We start from the raw sequence: 16,115 nt of genomic DNA, 5'->3' as shown, positions 1-16,115 counted from the left end.
CTTTCCTTCTTCACCAAGAGTAGACTCTCCTATGGCTACATGTGCATGGGAATTCCTACCTTGACCTCTTCCAAAGGGCCTACTTTCTCTTCCTCACCATCTACCTCAGTGACCATTTTGTCCTCCACTAAGTACAAGAGGATGGTATCTTTGGTCCACCTCAGTTGCCACTACTTCTCTATTAGCTAGACATGGAAACTTTATCCAATAGCATCCCAGTTACCAAGCATTGAACATCCAAGTGTGAAGGATTTTCCCATTAGCGCCATAATCTCTTTGTGGTTGTCTATTATTGGGAAATCTTCCTCATTTCCTAGCACCATTAAAGCTCTAGATATTCTATTCAACTCTCCTTCTAATCTCCTACTCCTTCCTTAAGGTCTTAGCTCATAGAAAGGAATCTTGTACAGTGATATGTTGCATGGCTTCTATTTACAAGCTAATTGATTCCCTTAAGCCTTGATAGAAGCTACTTGCTATCCTATGGTTATTGGTGGTGCGTAATGTCTATGCCTTACAAACTTTAAGTAGAGTTCTTTCAAGGAGAAGCTATATTGTTTCAAATTAAAGAGCTCATTCATCTTTATTGCCTCATGGATAGGAGGCAAGTGTCTTTCCTTCACTGCTTTTTTAATCTCCTGCCAACTCTGGGAGTTTTTGATAAATCCCATGTCATGACAATGTCTCTTTCACCATAGTTTTGCTTCTCATGAGAGGAAAAACATTCCTAGCATTTATTGGTTTGTAGGTGCGGTCTTTGCAGTGGAGGGGTAATTATCCATAGCTTCAATCCATACTTACACATACTTCTCAATATCATCACCCTCTCCCTTAGAAAAAGTGGAGGGGTAATTATCCATAGCTTCAATCCATACTTACACATACTTCTCAATATCATCACCCTCTCCCTTAAAAAAAGTGGTTGCATTTGCTTGAGTAACAACTTCTTCTCCTGAATTTTCATGTATATAGCATTCTTTTGAGAGCTTTATAATACATAAGTGATTTGAGGGTTCCCCTAGAGTGTACATATACATTCAAATATTATGATGACATCAAAGTTTATAATAACTCAAAACATTAAGATGTTTTTCAAACTTAGACTTATCCAATCCAATAAAATCTCAATCACACGACTTAGCAGGTTAAACAAATGTTTTTTTAAAAACTTGATCTCATACTCATAAGATCATTAGAAAGTCATGTAAGGTGGTTTACAATGATTTCTCTATGAGAAAACATATTGAAGGTTTCAATCATAATTGTGACTATAATTAGCTAGCATGTACGTAGTAATATTCCAATGGGTCACGCCATGGGTGTAGCATATGATACACACGAGGAAGCTTGGGGTATCAATCAGAACTTTTTTTCTACAAGGTCGGTTGAGTGTGATTGCTAATAACAAATCAGCTGGTAGAGATTATTGATGTCACCTTGTCATAAAGCCATTGATTATGGATTGTGACTCCGTCGGGGGCATGAGAGTTGGTGGGGTTTCTTGAAATCCAAAGTGTTGCTAGCTTCATGTCTTCGGCCCACTTGATTTGGTGTAGGTCAATTTCCAAGTGTTCAATATGACATGCTTGGATGGAAAATGTTGATCCATGAACCCAATGACTTGTATATAACTAGGCGTTAGGTGGGTAAAAATTTACATGAGGTGTAAAAAGCTTGTCAATAATGAGGAACAACTTCTCTCAAAATTCCAAAGCTTGGTGATTTGGGAGCAAGGTGGTACATTGACTTAAAGATAGTTAAATAGTTGATGTCCATAAATTTGTGCTACAAAACAAATGTGAAGCTTTAATATATTTGTGCATTCACCCCCAAGAATACTATAGAATGTTGAAATCCTAAGGCTCTCATACCAATTGTAAGGTCCCTAACAATTAGGAGGACTTGATAGTTGTCCTTCCTTTATTCTCAAGTTCCATTGATGACACCCTACTTCATCTTAATGAAGCAAGGCTATGAGGAATAGAAAAGAAAGTCCTCTATCCATCGTGGTTGTGGGTGTAAGGGTCATACACCACAATCCAAGTCAATAAATTAAAGATTATAATGGAAGCTTGGTCCTATATTGCAAAAATAAAATCTTGTTGGAATTACTAGGATCTATTAACAATTCCTTTTTTCCACGTTTAAGGGGCATGTCCACCATTCATAAAGTCCTAAGTGTGATATGAGACTTTATCTTATCTAACAAGTATACTTGTGAAAAGTATCCAACTAATTGGGTCCACCCATCCGTAAGACTAGTATCCTTCTTTTCACATTGCACTCACCAATTCCTCATGATGTTTACTGACTATGGGGTGGCTACCACATTTTTTTACATATACAATTAGGGTTCCTTCATTAATTTTTTAGCACACGATATTTCATGCAGCCGTTCAAACATCACCCAAACAGTTCTTTCTCAATCAGGGTCTAACAAAAATAGTTGTATATCTCAACAAAAAGAATTATCCAATCTTATGAGTATTTTGTTACGCATGGAAATTCTTTGTCTAACCAACAGAGCCTTCCCAAAGGTTTTCTTATTCGCTAACCGCAAAGCCAGCAATCAAAACTTTCCCTATTGCTAACCACTAGGGATACTTGCTCTCTACAAGATACAAGCATTGCTAACCACATCTTATTCTCCGCTCACCATGGTATTTCCTCGCTAATTTCCTTATGAGTATTCTGCTACGCATGAAAATTCTTTGTCTAACCAACAGAGCCTTCCCAAAGGTTTTCTTATTCGCTAACTGCAAAGCCAGCAATCAAAACTTTCCCTATTGCTAACCACTAGGGATACTTGCTCTCTACAACATACAAGCATTGCTAACCACATCTTATTCTCTGCTCACCATGGTATTTCCTCGCTAATCATCACGAGCTCCATCTGGCAAGAATATGCTATATTAGTAACTTCCTTTTCTAGGGATAACTTTCAATAGTGATCAAACAAGTTTACCATAGATCAAAAAATTCTTTGCTGAACAACTCTTTTGCCAAACAATTCTTTGAACTTAATTTCTGAAAACACATGCAGCCTGCTTGTCTCTGGTGATGATAATCACATTCTTGGTTAGTTTAAGACATCCTAGGCTTCTCTTACTAAGCTCAACTTATGAATGAACAATGTAAAATTTAACAATTGACTTAACAAATTAGGAATTGGTGCAACAACAACAATAAACTACCTCATTCTCTAGTGCCATATGTTGATGATTTACTAGAGGTTTAGGCACGACATTGAAGCTTCACGTTCTCTTCCTTATTAGTGGGGTCCTTTCTCATGAAGCACATAGAGAATATAAAAAGGTGTAATACTTGAGTCAATCTAAACCAAGTGGTTGTTAGCTACAACAAGGAGATATGTTTACAAACGATTCCTAAATTACATAAGAATATGACTCTAGTGCAAGATATACAATTATCTAGAAACACTTCCTTTCGCTTAAACATCTTAATGTAGGAGGGGATTTATGCTTTACACTCCGCATTCAAGTGATTCAAAAGAGGATATTGAAAGTGGGATATTAACAATATGGAGGGTGGTTGAGATAACAAAAATCACACAAAAACAATAGTTTCTACTTTCTAATTACTACTGCATATTCACAATACACCCACATTTATGCGAGCTTAGCTAGCCCTAAATGTTTCATCACATGCTTATTTTTCGTATGATTTAGCTTAAGTAGATTGAAAAAACAAGCTTAACCCCACATTCTTTTGAGGATATAGATATATAACAAGGAGGTTTAACTCAATGGTTAGTTAAAGCATGGCTAATGGGTAAGCAAGATGCAAGCCGTTATGATGATTTACAAATGAATACATTTGATAGATTGCCCATGATTCCATGTATTCAGATACATCTTTGTACATTCCCATATTTCTTTCATTTTGGAATATTTTGCCCATACACCTCGTTGACTAGCATATATACTCTCATGAAACTCCTTGATAAGCTTTATTTGAGTGTCTTTGTCACTCTGTACCCTTTGTAAAATTCTACTCCTTTGTTTTGGATGCTTCCATAAGTATCAATTCTTCAAAGGTACTTGTATGCCTTCCTTCTTATCTACTTAGACTCTTGTTGAGAGAAATACTCTTCTCTCTCTAAAGTACTCAAGTAGAATCGAATAAGAAACCATTTGCCTTCATCTATCTCCTTTTGAAATAGCTCAAGTGAAGCCCCCACACACATTTGATCACCCTTAACATGAGCAATGGTGTAAAATGAGAATGCATCTAAATCATTTCCATCAACAACCTCTTGATCTTTATAACTTGCACTAGATAGCATATTTTCCATTGCATTATCCTAAGTTCCTTGCAACATGCTTAATCTCTAAATGCAATAACTTAATGTAGGTGCAATCCATAGCAAAAAAGAAATGTTAGGACTCAGCAGATGTACCTTACTAAATCCTCTATATTGCTTGCAATCAGAGCCTAATAAAAGACCCCCTTTACACATTTTGTGGATTGGAATAAAACTACCAATTTTCTTCATAAACTTTGAACTTCTTTTTAGAATTCAAATAAAATGCATCTCTTATAAGTGTAGATATGTAAGTGATATGAACTATAATATACCCTCTCATCAGCTGCATGTGATACATTTACATGACTACAAGGTGCACCCCCAAGTGTCATGAGAATTTTTAATCATTCCAAGTAGTTTTGAACTTCTTTTTAGAATTCAAATAAAATGCATCTCTTATAAGTGTAGATATGTAAGTGATATGAACTATAATATACCCTCTCATCAGCTGCATGTGATACATTTACATGACTACAAGGTGCACCCCCAAGTGTCATGAGAATTTTTAATCATTCCAAGTAGTGATAAACAATTAGTATGCACAATCACTAATCCCCCTATCAAGTACTCCATGTCACACTTAAATGTTTTAACAACTTTCCACAATTCTCACTTTATCTACACATAATTGAATTTGTGATAATTGAGACCCGTAGTCCCAAATCTAACCACATACTCGTTCCCTTCTTCATCATCTTGCCTCATTCTCCTCCCTTGTAGAGCTTGTATCCACTTAAATAGTCATAGCTCTTTCACACACATAGTCTCCCTTCCTCAAGGTTAGTGAGGAAAGAAGTAGCCTATTTAATTTCCTCAAAGAATTTCTATGCTCTTCTTCCCATTGAAACTTTTGATTCTTTTTTAATAGCCAATATAGAGGATCTTCTAAATGTGAACAATGTGGTATCCCAATAAGATAGAAGATGCATGCAGCCAAAAATCTTCGCACTCAGCTATTTTTGTACATTTTTTTTATTACATCCACCTTTTTTGGACAAGGCCTTCTACCATGATGAGAAAAACACATATGCCCCACAATTAGCACTTGAATGACATCAAATATAGACTTTAGCCCTGAAAAGCTAAGATTAACTTCCTCCAACCTTAACAAAATATTATCACATCTTCAATACGGTTTGTAGCAAATATATTGCACCCTCTCAAACCCCTCTTGAATCCATATATATCTTCATCTTTTTGTTTTTCTCTTCATATCCTTTGATAGGCACATAATCAAGAAATGGCATTGTGATTTGAGTGATGAAGTCACATAGAACCTTATCCATCCTGTTGTGCACTTGAATTAGTTGATTCTTGAGTTAAGGTGCACATTCTTACCAATCCCAAAGGTGCTTCCATGGTTATCAAATCTCTCTTGTCAATAGCTAGCTAAAGCTAACCATATCTTGAATAGAGATCTCACATTCATTAAATTTACCTTCCTACAAATGACTCTGTAAATTCATCCACAATTGGCCATGTAGCCACATTCTTGATAGTAAAAATATTTTAAGCATGTATATTTTATATGAAATGCAAATCTCCATTCTTGTTCAACGTATTGAACCAATTCTTTAAATACGGTGCACAAGAAGGCTCCAAAATACCCATGCTCATCTTCTCATTGAGTAAATCTAATAGCTTTGGAAAGTTTGATTTTGAAACCAAAATTGGAAACAAATTCCATGGTACACAAGGGAAAGATAAGAACACCATAGGTACAATACTAGGATCAACACATCCTATCTCATGCAACTAAAAAGCAGAAGCCTTGAGATGTCTTGAAAGCATTTCCTTCAAAACACTTCTTTTCTTCTTATGTTAAAAAATCCTCATGGCCAACCTTTATTAATTTCTTTTAGAGATTACATTATGAACTTGTGTCCGATTATTTTTGTATCCTCAAGATCTAGATGTGAAAAATCTTGTTCTAGCTTGTCTTTGCAAGTTGATGGTAAAACTAAGGTCACTTGTCTTACTTTCTTTGCCACAGTTTTGTAGTTGGTCTTTATGCGCACTTCATTCCTTCATTGACATTGAATACTTACTCATTTTTAAAAGCCTCAACTACTTCATATATTATATAGTGCACTACTCCAAAATTTGTTTTCTATCTTGCAAATCAGAATCCATTATAGCCTCAAGCTCATACATAATGTCAACATAAGAAACCTAAAATACGTTCACTATCCTCTATAAAACACATTTTTCTCATCTCTTTCATATACATGTTGTCATTCACTTCCTTTCAAATGTTCAAGCTTCATGAAACATACTTACCCATGCTTTGTTAGCCCTTCAAAACATGAAAAAACTTCTTTTCCATTTGGGTGAGGTGAGACCTGTTCTTTTAGTATCATTGCAATCCAATTCACAATGGTACATGGCAAAAACCCCTCATTACCCTATAATGCTTCAACTCTATGTTTACCTTTGGTTGAGGATACTCGCAAAGATTATCATAGTTCCTCTCATGATTCACACACACTACCAAGAGTTAGACAGCTTGATTTCCATATCTTCTCTTTATCCAAGGATAAGAAGAACCATCATCCAAGATCTTTGTTTCCAATGAAACAGAATAAGTAAGAATAAGTAGACATCTCTTGCACGAAGAAATTTTTGCTCTTCTTTGACATTGCCAATGGTCACCTTCACATTTTCAAGACCCACTTGTATCTTTTGATGAATTTTTTGGAGTTATTAGCATCTAACAATGGTTTATGTCTATTGGACACTTTCCATTTACATAAAGACTCTTGGATATAAGATATATTTTGGAGTGATGGTCTATTAGTGCAGCATATGGCTTCTCAAGATCACCCATCTTGACCAAATTTTCCAGTATAGTTCTTGCCCAATGAATTTTAGAGTAATAGTGTCTTCTATGTGAGGCTTCATCTTTATCTTCATCTTCACCATCCACAGATATAACATGCTTCTCTTATCCATAAAATTTATAGCATCCTACCACCCACAAGTTGTCATCACATTCCTTCTCTTGTACATCTATCTCTTGTACCTTCAATGACTGTCCTTCACCTTGTGAATATAAAGAAATAGACTCAAAGAGATAGATGTACAAGAGAAGGAATGTGATGACAACTTTTTTATGATGTCTATAATTTACTAATGGAACTCACACTTACATATGCCAAGAACATCACCAAAAGTAAACATAACTTTACTGGTCAAAATCATTTCCTCCAATGCGCGCTTCAAGTTTGTAGAATCTTTAATGTTAGAGTATAACCTATAAGCATGGCCTTTTTATTTTTATTTTCCTTCCTCTTTCTTCTCTCTAGTAGATGCTTCCTCCATAAGAACGTTGGGAGGAGGAGGCACCTATCACGAAGCCTCATAAAGAGGGTCCTAGATGTTTTCTTCCTCTAGCTCTTCTAACCGTCTTTGAAGTAGAGGGTCCTTCATCCCCACTCTCCCACCTCTGTTTCCCTTCCACGATTGCTATATTGTTATGACACTTGGCAAGTAAGGCATGCACTAACAAAGAGTCCACACATCATCTCAACCGGTTGTGTGGTGTATGCAACAACCAACTTGATGTAACACATATTGAGTTACCTTCCCTTCTCAATTGAGACCGCTTTATATGACCACAAGCCATCAACCTTATCAAAACCCTCCTAAATAGTCTTTGATCCTTTTCTTGGAATGGGCTCTATCTTGTCCCCATCAGTAGTGTCTTCCATTGTAGAGATGGCATGATTGATTGTTATATCCTCTAGTAACTTTCTTATATATGTTTTTCCATAGTTAGTTCCTAATGGCATATCTATCTCCCATAGATGGATCTTCCCATCCTCAAATAACACAAGATCTCTCGTAAATTATCATTGAAACGATCACAAACCCTTCTTTACTTTGGAATTTATACGTGAAAGGTTTGCCTTTCTCTTCAAGCATGGCCAACGTTAATTTCATTTTGTGCATGCGCTTAACAAGATCATCAAGAATAGAATTATCACCGTTGAAATCACAACAATATGATTTTTTGGAATATTAAATATGCTAGAGGTAGGACTAGCACCATTCACCATCATCTTGTCCCTATGTTGTTAACTCCTAGAAATCGGTGATATCGCAATATCCTCGACCTCTTTCCACTTTGCCTTTAAATCCTATTCTATAATTATGTCTTTTGGTAGTAACTTCAACTTTTCTAGGGGTTCATGACTTGCAGCTTGAAGAAACATTTTAGTCTTCTCATTATCCAAAGTAGCTCACTATATTTGTAACAGAAGTTGAACATAGAGTCGCTCAAATTTTTTAGCAGTTCAGTGATAGAGGCCTTCTTTTGTCGTTGCAACCCGTTCTAGCATATTTTATTTTGTAACCCTCATAAAGTCTTCCCTCATGATGTATCCCTTCTTTACAGCTACTTTGAATTTATCCCAATCTCTTACATGCTCCTCTTTCATTCCCCTTACATGGTTGCAGACCACAACAAGCTCAAAACTTCCAATCATCTTTGTCTCTTATACTAGTTGTAACTGCATCATCTTCACATAACCATAAAGATGGCTTGTGACATCTTTCCATTCAAATTTATCCAATTCATTTACGATAAATTCAAGTGTTGACCGCTGGGTCAACAACACAACATAACTCAAGTTTCGTACCAAAGTCTTATCTTTTGCGAGTTATGAAATGCTACGGATTATGGCTATAAACGTCATTTGTAATGAGTAGTTATTCTAGTTTCAGAAGCCGGGGTGCAATGGCACTTCCAGATTGTAAATACAAAGCTATTTGAACCTTTCAACCTCATTTTTGGTTAAACCTAAGGTAGCCTTAGTATATAAGGTACCTAGGTCATTTTGTAAGAAGGACTTTTTATCATAATCAAAACTTAGCATTGCCGTATATTGTGTGTGAGAGAGAAAGAGAGTAAGCGTGAGCTTCATCCTCTCGCTACGCCCGGCTCGCTCAACACATTGGAGATCCGACTGCACCATTGTTGCAGGCTCGAGGAGAGCTACGCGACGATGCCAAGCATTCCACTCGAGACGTAGCGACGCATCTACGAGCTATTTGTGGCCATAAGTGTATCAAACGATGTCTATTTTCTGCGTGCTAGTAGTCTATAGAATCGTGGTGACATAAGCTACATATAGGTACTCATAAATTTTAGTTTCGGGCACTTTCAAAATTTGGATCATTCATTCTACGCGTTTTCCGCAGATGGGTTTAGAGTGAGGGTTTTGAGTGTAGAAGCTTAGGGACAGGTGTATCCTAGTGAGGGGATGGTGTTCCTTAAGTTTCGTACGAATCTGGCATGATTAGGTGAGTTAACTTCCGTATGTGTGTATGTGGCTAGGTGGTGTAGTTGAGAGCAGTGAGGTTCTTGATTGTGGTTTAGTTGGCCTTCCAGAGTGTTGTATGTGTAGGATGGTCTCAGCGTGACAAGCTTAAGAGATTTCCTCTATGTGCCTATCGTGTCATTTGTGTCCTCGATTGACATTATGTTGATCTAGGTAGTGTTTGCATGCACTTCATGGGTGTGTGAGTCGCTCCCGTCCAACATTGGCGCCACTGCAGGGGACACAAGGACCTAAGTTGGTTTCCTACTAGCACTCGTGTGATGGTTTCTTCATTTAGTTTCGGCTAAAGAAAGCGTTTTTCTTAAGTCGATCCGGAAGAGGATATTCCGTGATCAAGTGAATAGCCAGGAAGCGTGTGTCTTGCCAAGGGTCTGCGACTAGATAGGTTTAGTTAGGATATGTGGATTAGAGTAGTTTTTGGTGGTCGAGTGATTTGTGAGGTGATAAAAGCATTTACTAGTCTGTGTGTGGTAGTGAAGCATTTTTCTACTCATAGATGCAAAACCCCATATGATTTGTAGGAGTAGCTTTAGGTAAGTGATCCGATTCTGATCTAGAGCTATTCATCACTGAATTATTTGCTAAAGTGCTTGATTGCATTTGAAGTCACGAAAAAGTGTGCTTTTGAGGGTAAAAATGCATTAAACAAGCTTTTGTGGATATTTTTTTATGACTGACTGATGATGTGCATATAAAAGAGCATTTTCAAGGGATCTGTGAAGAAAACCTGCAATTCTGTAAACATAGACATCCTACGCATAGGATGTCTCAAGGGGGTTCTGGAGACCAAGTGGGTTCAGAGGGTAGGTTTTACCCTAATAACATATTGACTTGGTTGTTTTTTCCTATTTTTGTTGACCAAAAGCCAAAAGGTGGAGTCAGAAAACGTAAAATTTCAGCAAAGGCTTAATCGAGTGATTTTTGCATGTTTTTGCAATTGTGAAGCATAATTGCACTTGCTGAGAGCATTAGGAAGCATGAGGGACACTTCAGTCTCAAAAAATCAGTAGTAGACATCCTACGCGTAGGATGTCTACAGGGTGATCTGGGCACTTTTTTGAAAATCTGAGATTACCGGTGTGTTCAGAAGGTAGGTTTTACCCTATTTTCAACTAGAAAGGGGAACTTGACCATATCTTGACAGGATAAGGCCAGATAGATTGAAATTATCACGCATCCTACCCAAATTGTGCCATGGCATTATTCCAAGACCAAAACCATAGGATGGCTGCAGGAGCATGATCTGCATGATATATTCAGTGACTGAGAGAGTTTTCATCTCATTTGGGGGAGAAACGGGGGTCAGAAGCAGACTTTAGCACTTTTGACTAAAAAAAAAGTAGAACAGCTAAAATTGGGGTCTTTTGAAATCCAAACCAAAATCTAAGCATAGCATTGGGTTGCTGACATCAAGGGGAAGATGTGGGACAAGTCTGGGGTCAAACAGGCCAAAAAGACATCGTACGGGTAGGATGTCTTCAATGTGATTTTGGACTCTAAACAAAATTCTGAGCATACCACAGTGATCAGCACCTTAAGGAGAGTCTGTGGTTCAAATTTGGGGCAATTCTGAGCAGTTAGACATCCTACGCGTAGGATGTCTAAGACATGATTTAGAGGCCAAATTCAAGCTGTGGACATAGCAGGGTGTTGTATAGCCTTAGGCAAGCCTCCTAGTCAAATTTGGTCCAATTTGGAGTTGATTTGACTTAGGAATTCATCAGAACAGACATCAAGCTTTTGGAACAGATTCTTGATCATTTGACCAACCTATAGGTGTCAGAATGAAAAAGTAATAATAGCTGTGAGTTAAGCACATCAAGAGGAAGCTACAGTGCAAGTTTGAGCTGAAACAAAGCAAAAAGACATCCTACGCGTACGATGTCACTAGGGCCATAAAGTGGTCAAAATTCTACTTTGGCCATAAAGGGAGGTTCTAAGTGTCTCAAGGATTCCAGAACTTTTTTCAAACGTGAATTTGGACCTTGTTTGGCCTATTTACCAAGCACAGACAAGAATTGTCAGACATCCTACTCTTGGAGTGCACTAGAAGCTCTTGCAGCCTAAATCTTGACCTATTGGCATCCAAATTCAAATCTAAGCATACCATTGGGGTGCTGAGCACTAGGAGAATCTTGGGATCAAGTTTGGACAAAATCTGAGCAGTTAGACATCCTATGTGTAGGATGTCTCCAGCTTGATTTAGGACTCCAAACCAACCTATGAGCACACCACTGTGATCAACACATCAAGGAGAAGGTGGGGTGAAAATTTCAAGTCATTCTGATCAAAAAGACATCCTACGCGTAGGATGTCTCAATGCCATTTTTAGGTCCAAAGGAAATTCTGAGCATACCATTGTGTTGCTAGAGTCAAGGGGAGACTCAGGACCAAATTTTGTTAAATTCTGAGCATATAGACATCCTACGCGTAGGATGTCTCTAGGCCAGTTTTAGGGTCCAACTGTAATTTTGACTATACAAAAGTGTTCACAGTGTCACAGAGATCCCAAATATTTTTTTCAAAATTGAATTTGGACTCATTTTTACCATTCTAAACTGCATTTCACTATTTTGGCCATAACTTTCACAAACGGTATCGGATCGGAAAAGTTTTTATATCAAAAGGTAGCCTGAGAGTGGCTCTACAGATCTTAGGGCAACCATTTAGTTCAACTTTGGAAAAACACATCGTTTAAGGCCTCAAAATGCATCCGGAAGTCAGGGGTGTCTGAAAGCGACAATTTGCGAGAATTGTGACGAAACGGTTGCGGTTTTGGACATAGTTTGGACTTTTCCCTAACCAAAGCACTTGAACACAGTGGACTAAGTCTACTTGAACCAAGCAAAAGATCTTAAGCCCAGAAATCATGTCTACCCTAGATTCAAACACAACTTACACAAGCTTGGAGATCCCGACGATAGAGGAATATCCTCCCACAATGGATCTTCCAAACTTGCAATTGATAAAGACCCATCTTGTTGAGAGAGTTTGGATGATTGGTCATGAGAGTGAAGGACTATATAGATACATTGACGACAATGAGGTCAATCTTTATAGGTGCTCAGATCCATACCTAGAAGAGATAACGGATTACAAGCTCTTATATGTCTACACATACGGAGTCGACTGTCAATGGAGATCTATAGTTGTCGACAAGTATGGACGAGAATACAGAGTTGTAGAAAGCACAAATCCATAGACTATAGTAGAAAGAGGTGGATATTTGGTCAATGAAGGACCACAAATGCCTCCACCAAACACGAGAATTCCTATAGGAATTCCAAGAAGAGAGCCACCAGGATTCCGTTCAAGAGCGATAACGAGAGAAGGATTGGGAGAGTCTCTGGTTAGACTTGTAGACAATCGACGAGTTAGACCATCCCAAGTCCAAAAATGGGTAAACAGAAAATACTCTGGAGCTGAAGATCCGAGAGATCACATAACGGCTTTTAGAAGAGTGATTAGAGCAGAGAAAGTTTCAGATTTTGCGACACAGTTTGCGGGATTTGGATTGACTCTAGAAGATGATGCAGCTACATGGTTCGACTCGGTGGAAAAATGAGATTTTGAGACCATAGATGAGTTGTTTGAGGAGTTTATTGAATAATTCTTGCCAAAAGGCATTTCTCACAACATGGTCTCACAAATCCATAGATTCAAACAGAAAGAGCATGAATCAGTACGCAAAGATTCATTACGGCTCAAGAGATATGTTAAGCTCTATCCGAGAGCGGAATTACCTACGCAAGCACGACTGATGCTGATCTTTATCCAGGGAATGAGACATGTGGGCCTTCAGAAGGATCTGCATATGATAAGGAGGATGACGCTAAACGAGTTGATCAAAGAAGCTCCTTATCTAGTGGATAATTGTGAGGCTTACAAAGAAAAGGACTTAAAGAGTCAAGGAGATGACACATCCTCTCAGCACAGTGTTTCACAGATAAGTGAGTCCATTGACAAGCCAACAACACCTATTGATCAAGAAAAGCTTATCGACGACTTGGTCAAGAGGTTGATTCCTCTTGTAAGGTCTGATTTGGGAGAGTCGAAGTGGTGTGAAATTGAGAGAAAATGGATGAACCATATGGGGGAAGAGTGCTATTATAGCATGGAAAATGCTAGGGAGAGGTATGTACAACCTGTTCCAGAAGCACCTACTCCACCTAGATACATTACGGGGAATGCGCCACGACCAGTAGGAGTTTTAAGGCCACAGCTTGTCTTAGGACAACAACCTCCACTGCCAAGTGCTAGAATTCCGTTAGACTTGAGATACATGCCAATGATGGAAGCATCAAATAAACCAATGCCAGTACCAGCTACAGCAACCAAAGTAGGTACTACCCTTCGGAGCAACAAAATGTGAGAGAAACACATGGAGTGGTGAGGCCGGTACAACCTCCACCTCCTGGGTTTCAGTCGAAAGAAAGAAGGTATGAAATGGACGAAAGGACATTGCGATTCATTGCAAATAGCGGCTTATCTAGGTCAAAGCTTTTTTATAGACAAGAGGAAATGATAAAAGAATCTCCTTAACCAGAGACAGATTGTCACAAAAGTCGTGACAATCACTTGGTCAAACAATGTCCTCATACGGAGATCACTGAAGTAAATGCCTATTCTCTTGAGTGTGGCATCACTCACTTGATCCCCGATTGCCCGAAAAAACCAAACCAAATCAGGAAAATCACGAAAAATGTATCAGGGATTGTTCAGCTCCCTAGTAGCTCAAAAAATGAAAATATTGTACCAGTTCAAGTAGTTACGAGAGCACAAGCTCAAAAGAAAGCTGATGAGAATCTAGAGACAAAGAACACGGAAAGTGACATGAGTCCAAAGACAGATGATGGACCAAAGACAGACGCACCTAGTCAGTAAACCAAGAGCAAACGAAATAGTTGGAAAGATAGAAAGACTAGGATGAAAGCACGCAGGGAACGAGAGCAAAAATCCCTAGCTGAGAAGCTTACCGAAGCTGAGGAGAAGATAAAACAACATGAGGAAAAGGAGGCACCTTCTCTTACACAGATGGTTAAACCTCTAGAAGAACCATCCACGGATGAGAAACCGAGAAGTGCTAGTTCAAGAGGATCTGTGTTGGCAGAGAAGGTTAATGAGACATTAGATGCCCTCTTGAAAGCCTATGATGTGAGGCTCAAAAACAACCAAACCCAAGAACACAGGTGGATGACATATCCCTATGCGGAACTAGAAAAGCAAAGGTTTGAAATGTGCAAGAAAATGATTCAAACAGCCCAAGATTTACTAGAACCACCAGTTGCAAAACCTAAGGATGTGATCTCTGTCATGCCTACGCAAGTAATCCTACCAAACTAGGAACTAAAAGAGCCAGATTATAGTCATGAGCACAGACCAAAACTCAAAGACCCAGCATTAAAACCAAGGATAGTACTGAATACCACGGATAACTCTTCCGAGGGATTTCACCAAGCTATATTTGAGGATTGTAAAGAGATAGATGGTCTTGACGAATTTTAGAAACAAGTCTGAGAGGCCAATGAAGCCGATGACCTAAGAAGACGAGTAGACAAGACTGGTGATGAACGAGGAGTGTTTCTACCACCAATAGAGGAATTTAAGATTGGATCTCAAATAAATCTAGATGTGCAATCGTATTGGGGCGAAAAAGGATATGTACAATCTATGGATAGTCAACCCCATTCGCTAAGAACACTACCGTCCTACATGGGAGAGTATGAGACCAAGTCATATGTGGTTGCAGTCCCATCGCAGAGACTGTCTCCCAACAAGACCATCGATTCAAAGGGGCTAGTAGATATTCTATCTACCCCAGTCACCTATACAATAATGTTAGCCGAGTTGCTCAGAATAAGACCAAACGTGTGGGCTAATGTGGGTAAATGTCTAGAGAAATTTGGTGTAAAAACCCCAATGACTCAAATCGAGGAAGGCATCAAAGAGCTTGAAATGCCTCAACTAAATACTAGGCCAGTGCCATTAAACAAGGTAGGCGAGTATTACGAGGGAGAAGACGGAAACACCATCCTTCCGCCACAGTAGAAGGATCAGAACTTCCAGCTTGGTTAGGTAAGCCTAAAGAATTGTGGATGTGTGGAGCTTCACAATGTGGCAGCTTGAAACGTGAGGAATGTATCCTAGCGCGGGTTATAGAGGATAAGGACTATATCCCAGAACCATTTTCTGAAGAAGAGTTAGAGCCTTTTGGATGGGAACACATCTTGGCTACTCCGGAAGTGTGCGCCGTGGAGGATGCTCCCACAACAAAGTTTTGTGATGAAAATGGCTATGATGTCATTCTTTATTTTGCAGTGAGTGTAATCCAAGAAAACAAAGAGAACCAGACATCAACAAGCTCTTGACATAAGGAGCAAACAAAGAAATGTGGAGAATCAAAAGATGAAGAAGACGACGAGTTCTATGACTCTATAGAACACTTC

General features: G+C 38.6%; 1 protein-coding gene across 1 annotated transcript in view; it reads right to left on the bottom strand.

Annotated features, from left to right (window-relative positions):
• Positions 1-2,458: 2,458 nt before the first annotated feature.
• LOC147445338 (uncharacterized) overlaps positions 2,459-16,115 on the bottom strand; it is a 56,021-nt gene continuing 42,364 nt past the window's right edge. The window contains exon 2 of the mRNA XM_086524884.1: positions 2,459-2,893. The gene's annotated coding sequence lies outside the window, so the exon portion shown is untranslated. The remainder of the gene's footprint in view (positions 2,894-16,115) is intronic.

This window comes from Adiantum capillus-veneris, chromosome 12 (assembly GCF_014529385.1).
Source record: "Adiantum capillus-veneris isolate H3 chromosome 12, ASM1452938v2, whole genome shotgun sequence".
Lineage (NCBI taxonomy): Eukaryota > Viridiplantae > Streptophyta > Polypodiopsida > Polypodiales > Pteridaceae > Adiantum > Adiantum capillus-veneris.
The sequence above is the reverse complement of the archived record's forward strand: the minus strand, read 5'-3'. Positions and strand labels throughout refer to the sequence as shown.